We start from the raw sequence: 11438 nt of genomic DNA on the forward strand, positions 1-11438 counted from the left end.
GATTCATTGTTATTCTCAATCAAAGTATACAAAGGCATATCATTAGGATCAGAAGAAACACTCTTAGTAGTAAATAATTTCATAAGTTCATCCATCTTTCCACTCAAAACATTGATTTCTTCTATCACATGCACTTTTTTATTAGAAGATCTTTCAGTATGCCATTGAGAATAATTAACCATAATATTATCTAAGAGTTTAGTAGCATCTCCTAAAGTGATTTCCATAAAAGTGCCTCCCGCGGCCGAATCTAAAAGATTTCTAGAAGAAAAATTCAATCCGGCATAAAAGTTTTGTATAATCATCCAGCAATTCAAACCATGAGTAGGGCAATTACGTATCATTAATTTCATTCTCTCCCAAGCTGGTGCAACATGTTCATGATCAAGTTGCTTAAAGTTCATAATATTGTTTCTAAGAGAGATGATCTTAGCGGGAGGGAAAGACTTAGAGATAAAAGCATCTTTGCACTTGTTCCACGAATCAATACTATTTTTAGGCAAAGATGAAAACCAAGCTTTAGTACGATCTCTAAGCGAAAAAGGAAATAGCTTCAATTTAATGACATCATTATCGACATCGTTTTTCTTTTGCATATCACATAAATCAACGAAGCTATTCAGATGAGTAGCAGCATCTTCACTAGGAAGGCCGGTGAATTGATCTTTCATAACAAGATTCAACAAAGCAGTATTGATTTCACAAGATTCAGTATTAGCAAGAGGAGCAATCGGAGTGCTAAGGAAATCATTATTGTTGGTATTGGTGAAGTCACACAATTTGGTAGTATCTTGAGCCATCGCGACAAACAAGCAAACTAGCACACGAGCAGACAAGAGCAAACGGGCAAAAGAGGCAAATAGAGAGGGAGGATAGAGAGAGAGAGGGCGAATAAAATGGCAAGGGTTAAGTGGGAGAGAGGAAAACGAGAGGCAAATGGCAAATAATGTAATGTGAGAGATAGGGATTGTGATGGGTACTTGGTATGTTGACTTTTGCGTAGACTCCCCGGCAACGGCGCCCGAAATCCTTCTTGCTACCTCTTGAGCTTGCGTTGGATTTCCCCAAAGAGGAAGGGATGATGCAGTAGAGTAGCATAAGTATTTCCCTCAGTTTTTGAGAACCGAGGTATCAATCCAGTAGGAGGCCACGCTCAAGTCCCTCGTACCTGCACAAAATGATAGCTACTCGCAACCAAGGGGCCCACAAGGCAAGGGGCCCACGAGGCAGGGGGCGCACCCTAGGGGGGTGCCCCCACCCTCGTGACCGCCTCTTTGACTCCTTGGAGTAGGGTCCAAGTCTCCTGGATCACGTTCGGTGAGAAAATCAAGTTCCCGAAGGTTTTATTCCGTTTGGACTCCATTTGATATTATGTTTCTCCGAAATACTAAAATAGGCAAAAAAAACAACAATTCTGGGTTGGGCCTCCGGTTAATAGGTTAGTCCCAAAAATAATATAAAAGTGGAAAATAAAGCCCAATATAGTCCAAAATGTTGGAAATATGCCCTAGAGGCAATAATAAAAGAATTATTATTATATTTCCTTGTTCATGATAATTGTCTTTATTCATGCTATAATTTTGTTATCCGGAAATCGTAATACATGTGTGAATAATAGACACCAACATGTCCCTAGTAAGACTCTAGTTGACTAGCTCGTTGATCAACAGATAGTCATGGTTTCCTGACTATGGGCATTGGATGTCATTGATAACGAGATCACATCATTAGGAGAATGATGTGATGGACAAGACCCAATCCTAGACATAGCATAAGATTGTATAGTTCGTTTGCTAGAGTTTTCCAATGTCAGGTATCCTTTCCTTAGACCATGAGATCGTGTAACTCCCGGATACAGTAAGAGTGCTTTGGGTGTGCCAAACGTCACAGCGTAACTGGGTGACTATAAAGGTATACTACGGGTATCTCCGAAAGTGTCTGTTGGGTTGACACGGATCAAGACTGGGATTTGTCACTCCGTATGACGGAGAGGTATCACTGGGCCCACTCGGTAATGCATCATCATAATGAGCTCAAAGTGACCAAGTGTCTGGTCACGGGATCATGCATTACGGTATGAGTAAAGTGACTTGCCGGTAATGAGATTGAACGAGGTATTAGGATACCGACGATCGAATCTCGGGCAAGTAGCATACCGATTGACAAAGGGAATTGTATACGGGGTTGCTTGAATCCTCGACATCGTGGTTCATCCGATGAGATCATCGAGGAGCATGTGGGAGCCAACATGGGTATCCAGATCCCGCTGTTGGTTATTGACCGGATAGCGATCTCGGTCATGTCTACATGTCTCCCGAACCCGTAGGGTCTACACACTTAAGGTTCGGTGACGCTAGGGTTGTAGGGATATGTATATGCAGTAACCCGAATGTTGTTCGGAGTCCCAGATGAGATCCCGGATGTCACGAGGAGTTCCGGAATGGTCCGGAGGTAAAGAATTATATATAGGAAGTGTTATTTCGGCCATCGGGACAAGTTTCGGGGTCACCGGTATTGTACCGGGACCACCGGAAGGTTCCCGGGGGTCCACTGGGTGGGGCCACCTGCCCCGGGGGGCCACATGGGCTGTAGGGGGTGCGCCTTGGCCTATATGTTCCAAGGGCACCAGCCCCAAGGGGCCCATGCACCAAGAGATAAAAAAGGGGAAGAGTCCCAAAGGGGGAAGGCACCCCTATGTGCCTTGGGGAGGAGGGATTCCTCCCTTGGCCGCCGCCCCCCTAGGAGATTGGATCTCCTAGGGCCGGCGCCCCCCCCCCTAGGCTCCCTATATATAGTGGGGAAAGGAGGGCCTCTCAAGACACGCCTTTGGTGCCTCCCTCTCCCTCTCCAACACATCCTCCTCCTCCATAGTGCTTGGCGAAGCCCTGCAGGAGTACTGCAGCTCCACCACCACCACGCCATCGTGCTGCTGTTGGAGCCATCGTCCTCAACCTCTCCTTACCCCTTGCTGGATCAAGAAGAAGGATACGTTACGCTGACCGTACGTGTGTTGAACGCGGAGGTGCCGTCCGTTCGGCGCTAGGATCTCCGGTGATTTGGATCACGTCGAGTACGCCTTCCTCATCCCCGTTCTTTGAACGCTTCCGCGCGTGATCTACAAAGGTATGTAGATGCAATCTGATCACTCGTTGCTAGATGAACTCATAGATGGATCTTGGTGAAACCGTAGGAATTTTTTTGTTTTCTGCAACGTTCCCCAACAGTGGCATCATGAGCTAGGTCTATGCGTAGTTCTCATGCACGAGTAGAACACAAATTTGTTGTGGGCGTTGATGTTGTCAACTTTCTTGCCGCTACTAGTCTTATCTTGCTTCAACGGTATTGTGGTATGAAGCGGCCCGGACCAACCTTACACGTACGCTTACGTGAGACCGGTTCCACCGACTAACATGCACTAGTTGCATAAGGTGGCTGGCGGGTGTCTGTCTCTCCCACTTTAGTTGGAGCACATTCAATGAAAAGGGTCCTTATGAAGGGTAAATAGAAGTTGACAAATCACGTTGTGGCTTTCACGTAGGTAAGAAAACGTTCTTGCTAGAACCCTATTTCAGCCACGTAAAACTTGCAACAACAATTAGAGGATGTCTAACTTGTTTTTGTAGCAAGTGCTTTGTGATATGATATGGCCAAAGTTGTGATGAATGATGAATGATATATATGTGATGTATGAGATGTTCATGCTATTGTAATAGGAATCACGACTTGCATGTCGATGAGTATGACAACTGGCAGGAGCCATAGGAGTTGTCTTTATTTTTTTGTATGACCTGCGTGTCATTGAGAAACGCCATGTAAATTACTTTACTTTATTGCTAAATGTGTTAGCCGTAGTAGTAGAAGTAATAGTTGGCGAGCAACTTCATGGAGACACGATGACGGAGATCATGATGATGGAGATCATGGTGTCATGCCGGTGACAAGATGATCATGGAGCCCCAAGATGGAGATCAATGGAGCTATGTGATATTGGCCATATCATGTCACTATTATTATTTGATTGCATGTGATGTTTATCATGTTTTGCATCTTGTTTACTTAGAACGACGGTAGTAAATAAGATGATCCCTCATAATAATTTCAAGAAAGTGTTCCCCCTAACTGTGCACCGTTGCGACAGTTCGTTGTTTCGAAGCACCAAGTGATGATCGGGTGTGATAGATTCTAACGTTCACATACAACGGGTGTAAGACAGATTTACACATGCAAACACTTAGGTTGACTTGACGAGCCTAGCATGTACAGACATGGCCTCGGAACACAGAAGACCGAAAGGTCGAGCATGAGTCGTATAGAAGATACGATCAACATGAAGATGTTCACCGATGTTGACTAGTCCGTCTCACGTGATGATCGGACATGGCCTAGTTAACTCGGATCATGTTATACTTAGATTACAGGAGGGATGTCTATCTAAGTGGGAGTTCATTGAATAATTTGATTAGATGAACTTAATTATCATGAACTTAGTCTAAAATTTTACAATATGTCTTGTAGATCAAATGGCCAACGTAGTCCTCAACTTCAACGCGTTCCTAGAGAAAACCAAGCTGAAAGACGATGGCAGCAACTACAAGGACTGGGTCCGGAACCTGAGGATCATCCTCATAGCTGCCAAGAAAGATTATGTCCTACAAGCACCGCTGGGTGACGCACCTGTTCTCCCTGCAGAACAAGATGTTATGAACGCTTGGCAGGCACGTACCGATGACTACTCCCTCGTTCAGTGCGGCATGCTTTACAGCTTAGAGCTGGGGCTCCAAAAGCGTTTTGAGAGATACGGAGCATATGAGATGTTCGAAGAGCTGAAAATGGTTTTCCAAGCTCATGCCCGGGTCGAGAGATATCAAGTCTCCGACAAGTTCTTCAGCTGTAAGATGGAGGAAAACAGTTCTGTCAGTGAGCACATACTCACTATGTCTGGGTTGCATAACCGCTTGACTCAGCTGGGAGTTAATCTCCCGGATGACGCGGTCATTGACAGAATCCTTCAGTCGCTTCCACCGAGCTACAAGAGCTTTGTGATGAACTTCAATATGCAGGGGATGGAAAAGACCATTCCTGAGGTATTTGCAATGCTGAAATCAGCAGAGGTAGAAGTCAAAAAGGAACATCAAGTGTTCATGGTGAATAAAACCACTAAGTTCAAGAAAGGCAAGGGTAAGAAAACCTTCAAGAAAGACGGCAAGCAAGCTGCCGGGAAGAAGCCAAAGAATGGAGCCAAGCCCGAGACTGAGTGCTTTTATTGCAAGGAAAGTGGTCACTGGAAGCGGAACTGCCCCAAATACTTAGCAGACAAGAAGGCCGGCAAAACAAAAGGTATATGTGATATACATGTAATTGATGTGTACCTTACTAGTACTCGTAGTAGCTCCTGGGTATTTGATACCGGTGCAGTTGCTCACATTTGTAACTCAAAGCAGGAGCTGCGGAATAAGCGGAGACTGGCGAAGGACGAGGTGACGATGTGCGTCGGGAATGGTTCCAAGGTCGATGTGATTGCCGTCGGCACGCTACCTCTACATTTACCTACGGGATTAGTTTTAAACCTCAATAATTGTTATTTAGTACCAGCTTTGAGCATGAACATTGTATCGGGATCTCGTTTAATATGAGATGGCTACTCATTTAAATCCGAGAATAATGGTTGTTCTATTTATATGAGAGATATGTTTATGGTCATGCTCCGATGGTGAATGGTTTATTCTTAATGAATCTCGAGCATAATGCTACACATATTCATAGTGTGAGTACCAAAAGAAGTAAGGTTGATAATGATAGTCCCACATACTTGTGGCACTACCGCCTTGGTCACATAGGTGTCAAACGCATGAAGAAGCTCCATGCAGATGGACTTTTAGAGTCTCTTGATTACGAATCATTTGACACGTGCGAACCATGCCTCATGGGTAAAATGACCAAGACTCCGTTCTCAAGAACAATGGAGCAAGCAACCAACTTATTGGAAATCATACATACTGATGTGTGCGGTCCAATGAGTGTTGAGGCTCGCGGTGGCTATCGTTATGTTCTCACCCTCACTGATGACTTGAGTAGATATGGGTATATCTATTTAATGAAACACAAGTCTGAGACCTTTGAAAAGTTCAAGGATTTTCAGAGTGAGGTTGAGAATCCACGTGACAGGAAAATCAAGTTCCTGCGATCAGATCGTGGAGGAGAATACTTGAGTCATGAGTTTGGCACACACTTAAGAAAATGTGGAATAGTTTCACAACTCACGCCGCCTGGAACACCTCAGCGTAATGGTGTGTCCGAACATCGTAATCGCACTCTATTAGATATGGTGCGATCTATGATGTCTCTTACCGATTTACCGCTATCTTTTTGGGGCTATGCTTTAGAGACTGCCGCATTCACTTAAAATAGGGCTCCGTCGAAATCCGTTGAGACGACACCGTATGAATTATGGTTTGGGAAGAAACCTAAGCTGTCGTTTCTAAAAGTTTGGGGATGCGATGCTTATGTCAAGAAACTTCAACCTGATAAGCTCGAACCCAAGTCGGAAAAATGCGTCTTCATAGGATACCCTAAAGAAACTATTGGGTATACCTTCTACCTCAGATCCGAAGGCAAGATCTATGTTGCCAAGATTGGGTCCTTTCTAGAGAAAGAGTTTCTCTCGAAAGAAGTAAGTCGGAGGAAAGTAGAACTTGATGAAGTATTACCTCTTGAACCGGAAAATGGCGCAACTCAAGAAAATGTTCCTGAGGTGCCTGCACTGACTAGAGAGGAAGTTAATGATGATGATCATGAAACTTCAGATCAAGTTGCTACTGAACTTCGTAGGTCCACAAGGACACGTTCCGCACCAGAGTGGTACGGCAACCCTGTCTTGGAAATCATGTTGTTAGACAATGGTGAACCTTCGAACTATGAAGAAGCGATGGCGGGCCCGGATTCCGACAAATGGCTAGAAGCCATGAAATCCGAGATAGGATCCATGTATGAAAACGAAGTATGGACTTTGACTGACTTGCCCGTTGAGCGGCGAGCCATAGAAAATAAATGGATCTTTAAGAAGAAGACATACACGGATGGTAATGTGACCATCTATAAAGCTCGCCTTGTCGCTAAGGGTTATCGACAAGTTCAAGTGGTTGACTACGATGAGACTTTCTCACCGGTAGCGAAGCTAAAGTCCGTCCGAATCATGTTAGCAATTGCCGCATTCTATGATTATGAGATATGGCAAATGGACATCAAAACGGCATTCCTTAATGGTTTCCTTAAGGAAGAATTGTATATGATGCAGCCGGAAGGTTTTGTCGATCCTAAGAATGCTAACAAGGTGTGCAAGCTCCAACGCTCGATTTATGGGCTGGTGCAAGCATCTCAGAGTTGGAACATTCGCTTTGATGAGATGATCAAAGCGTTTGGGTTTACGCAGACTTATGGAGAAGCCTGTGTTTACAAGAAAGTGAGTGGGAGCTCTGTAGCATTTCTCATATTATATGTAGATGACATACTTTTGATGGGAAATGATATAGAACTCTTGGACAGCATTAAGGCCTACTTGAATAAGAGTTTTTCAATGAAGGACCTTGGAGAAGCTGCTTATATATTAGGCATCAAGATCTACAGAGATAGATCAAGACGCCTCATAGGTCTTTCACAAAGCACATACCTTGATAAGATATTGAAGAAGTTCAATATGGATCAGTCTAAGAAGGGGTTCTTGCCTGTGTTGCAAGGTGTGAAATTGAGCTCAGCTCAATGTCCGACCAGGGTAGAAGATATAGAAGAGATGAGTGTCGTCCCCTATGCCTCAGCCATAGGTTCTATTATGTATGCCATGCTGTGTACCAGACCTGATGTAAACCTTGCCGTAAGTTTGGTAGGAAGGTACCAAAGTAATCCCGGCAAGGAACACTAGACAGTGGTCAAGAATATCCTGAAGTACCTGAAAAGGACTAAGGAAATGTTTCTCGTCTATGGAGGTGATGAAGAGCTCGTCGTAAAGGGTTACGTCGACGCTAGCTTCGACACATATCTGGATGACTCAAAGTCACAAACCGGATACGTGTATATTTTGAATGGTGGGGCAGTAAGCTGGTGCAGTTGCAAGCAGAGCGTCGTGGCGGGATCTACATGTGAAGCAGAGTACATGGCAGCCTCGGAGGCAGCGCATGAAGCTATTTGGGTGAAGGAGTTCATCACCGACCTAGGAGTCATACCCAATGCGTCGGGGCCGATCAAGCTCTTCTGTGACAACACTGGAGCTATTGCACTTGCCAAGGAGCCCAGGTTTCACAAGAAGACAAGGCACATCAAGCGTCGCTTCAACTCCATTCGTGAAAATGTTCAAGATGGAGACATAGATATTTGTAAAGTACATACAGATCTGAATGTAGCAGATCCGTTGACTAAACCTCTCCCTAGAGCAAAACATGATCAACACCAGAATTCCATGGGTGTTCGATTCATCACAATGTAACTAGATTATTGACTCAAGTGCAAGTGGGAGACTGTTGGAAATATGCCCTAGAGGCAATAATAAAAGCATTATTATTATATTTCCTTGTTGATGATAATTGTCTTTATTCATGCTATAATTGTGTTATCCGGAAATCGTAATACATGTGTGAATAATAGACACCAACATGTCCCTAGTAAGCCTCTAGTTGACTAGCTCGTTGAGCAACAGATAGTCATGGTTTCCTGACTATGGGCATTGGATGTCATTGATAATGAGATCACATTATTAGGAGAATGATGTGATGGACAAGACCCAATCCTAAACATAGCATAAGATCGTATAGTTCATTTGCTAGAGTTTTCCAATGTCAAGTATCCTTTCCCTAGACCATGAGATCGTGTAACTCCCGGATACCGTAAGAGTGCTTTGGGTGTGCCAAACATCACAATGTAACTGGGTGACTATAAAGGTATACTACGGGTATCTCCGAAAGTGCCTATTGGGTTGACACGGATCAAGACTGGGATTTGTCACTCCGTATGACGGAGAGGTATCACTGGGCCCACTCGGTAATGCATCATCATAATGAGCTCAAAGTGACCAAGTGTCTGGTCATGGGATCATGCATTACGGTACGAGTAAAGTGACTTGCCGGTAACGAGATTGAACGAGGTATTGGGATACCGACGATCGAATCTCGGGCAAGTAGCATACCGATTGACAAAGGGAATTGTATACGGGGTTGCTTGAATCCTCGACATCGTGGTTCATCCGATGAGAGCATCGAGGAGCATGTGGGAGCCAACATGGGTATCCAGATCCCGCTGTTGGTTATTGACCGGGGAGCGATCTCGGTCATGTCTACATGTCTCCCGAACCCGTAGGGTCTACACACTTAAGGTTCGGTGACGCTAGGGTTGTAGGGATATGTATATGCAGTAACCCCAATGTTGTTCGGAGTCCCGGATGAGATCCCGGACGTCACGAGGAGTTCCGGAATGGTCCAGAGGTAAAGAATTATATAAAGGAAGTGTTATTTCGGCCATCGGGACAAGTTTCGGGGTCACCGGTATTGTACCGGGACCACGGAAGGGTCCCGGGGGTCCACCGGGTGGGGCCACCTGCCTCGGGGGGCCACATGGGCTGTAGGGGGTGCGCCTTGGCCTATATGGGCCAAGGGCACCAGCCCCAAGGGGCCCATGCGCCAAGAGATAAAAAAGGGGAAGAGTCCCAAAGGGGGAAGGCACCCCTAGGTGCCTTGGGGAGGAGGGATTCCTCCCTTGGCCGCCGCCCCCTAGGAGATTGGATGTCCTAGGGCCGGCGCCCCCCCTAGGCTCCCTATATATAGTGGGGAAAGGAGGGCCTCTCAAGACACGCCTTTGGTGCCTCCCTCTCCCTCTCCAACACATCCTCCTCCTCCATAGTGCTTGGCGAAGCCCTGTCGAAGTACTGCAGCTCCACCACCACCACGCCGTCGTGCTGCTGTTGGAGCCATCTTCCTCAACCTCTCCTTCCCCCTTGCTGGATCAAGAAGAAGGAGACGTTACGCTGACCGTACGTGTGTTGAACGCGGAGGTGCCATCCGTTCGGCACTAGGATCTCCGGTGATTTGGATCACGTCGAGTACGCCTTCCTCATCCCCGTTCTTTGAACGCTTCCGCGCGTGATCTACAAAGGTATGTAGATGCAATCCTGTCACTCGTTGCTAGATGAACTCGTAGATGGATCTTGGTGAAACCGTAGGAAATTTTTTGTTTTCTGCAACGTTCCCCAACACAAAACAGTAGATAATATCACATGGAGCAATCAAAAATTATAGATACGTTGGAAACATATCACCCTAGCCTAGAGATGAGTGCGCGTCTCTCTGTTCTTTTCTGCCCTCCTTTGGTTTGCAGGGCACATGGGCACTTCTGCTAAGCTACTTGGAAGAAAGGGAATGCACCGGCGTCCCGACCCCGGAAAACCAGAGTTGCCGGGGGCTGCAAGTACAAGGATCCAACCATGGCAAAACAAGGTTGCCGTGGGCTGCAGATCCAGATAAGTCTTTCATCCTCTGCCATGCATTTCGGTACGGAACTAGGACATGTGAAACCTCGTTTTATCTCCAGGCTACCGTGCTCCCCTTTTTCCTATACCTAAGGATTACCTCCTGGGTTCGGATTTGGTTGTAGCCGCGGCGGCAAGGAGATAGAATGAGGAGCCTAAGCCCACTTCATCCCTGCCTCCGCCGAGGGCGCAAGAACGGTCAAGCGAAGTGAGGGCGACGGCAAGGCCTGTTGTAACACCCCGGATATGATTTACCTAATATGTAATCCAACTCTTGCCGTTTCCGGTGTTAAGTTATTTTATTTTCTCGGGTTCGGGTTTTTGTCTCCATGTGTTGTTGTTGTTGTCTTGCATCTCATATCATGTCATCACGTGCATTGCATTTGCATACGTGTTCGTCTCATGCATCCGAGCATTTTCCCCGTTGTCCGTTTTGCATTCCGACGCTTCGTTCTCCTCCGGTGGTCATTTCTACCTTTATTTCGTGTGTGGGGATTAAACATTTCCGAATTGGACAGAGACTTGCCAAGCGGCCTTGGTTTACTACCGGTAGACCGCCTGTCAAGTTTCGTACCATTTGGACTTCGTTTGATGCTCCAACGGTTAACCGAGGGACCGAAAAGGCCTCGTGTGTGTTGCAGCCCAACACCCCTCCAATTTGGCCCATAACCCACCAAAACCCTCTCCATCATCTAGAGCGTTCGATCACGATCGCGTGGCCGAAAACCGCACCTCATTTGGACTCTCCTAGCTCCCTCTATGCCTATATATAGCTCCCCTCCGAAATTCTTGTTTTCCTCTCCCCGAAACCCTAGATCCACCCCTCTCCGCGCGGCTGGACACGTCCGCCGGCCGCCGGACAGCGTCCGCCGCCGCCCGACAAATCCCCGCGCGCCACGTGTCGCCGCACCGCCTCCCGCGCCGCCGGCCC

Source organism: Triticum dicoccoides, chromosome 4A, assembly GCF_002162155.2.
Source record: "Triticum dicoccoides isolate Atlit2015 ecotype Zavitan chromosome 4A, WEW_v2.0, whole genome shotgun sequence".
In the NCBI taxonomy this organism is placed as follows: domain Eukaryota; kingdom Viridiplantae; phylum Streptophyta; class Magnoliopsida; order Poales; family Poaceae; genus Triticum; species Triticum dicoccoides.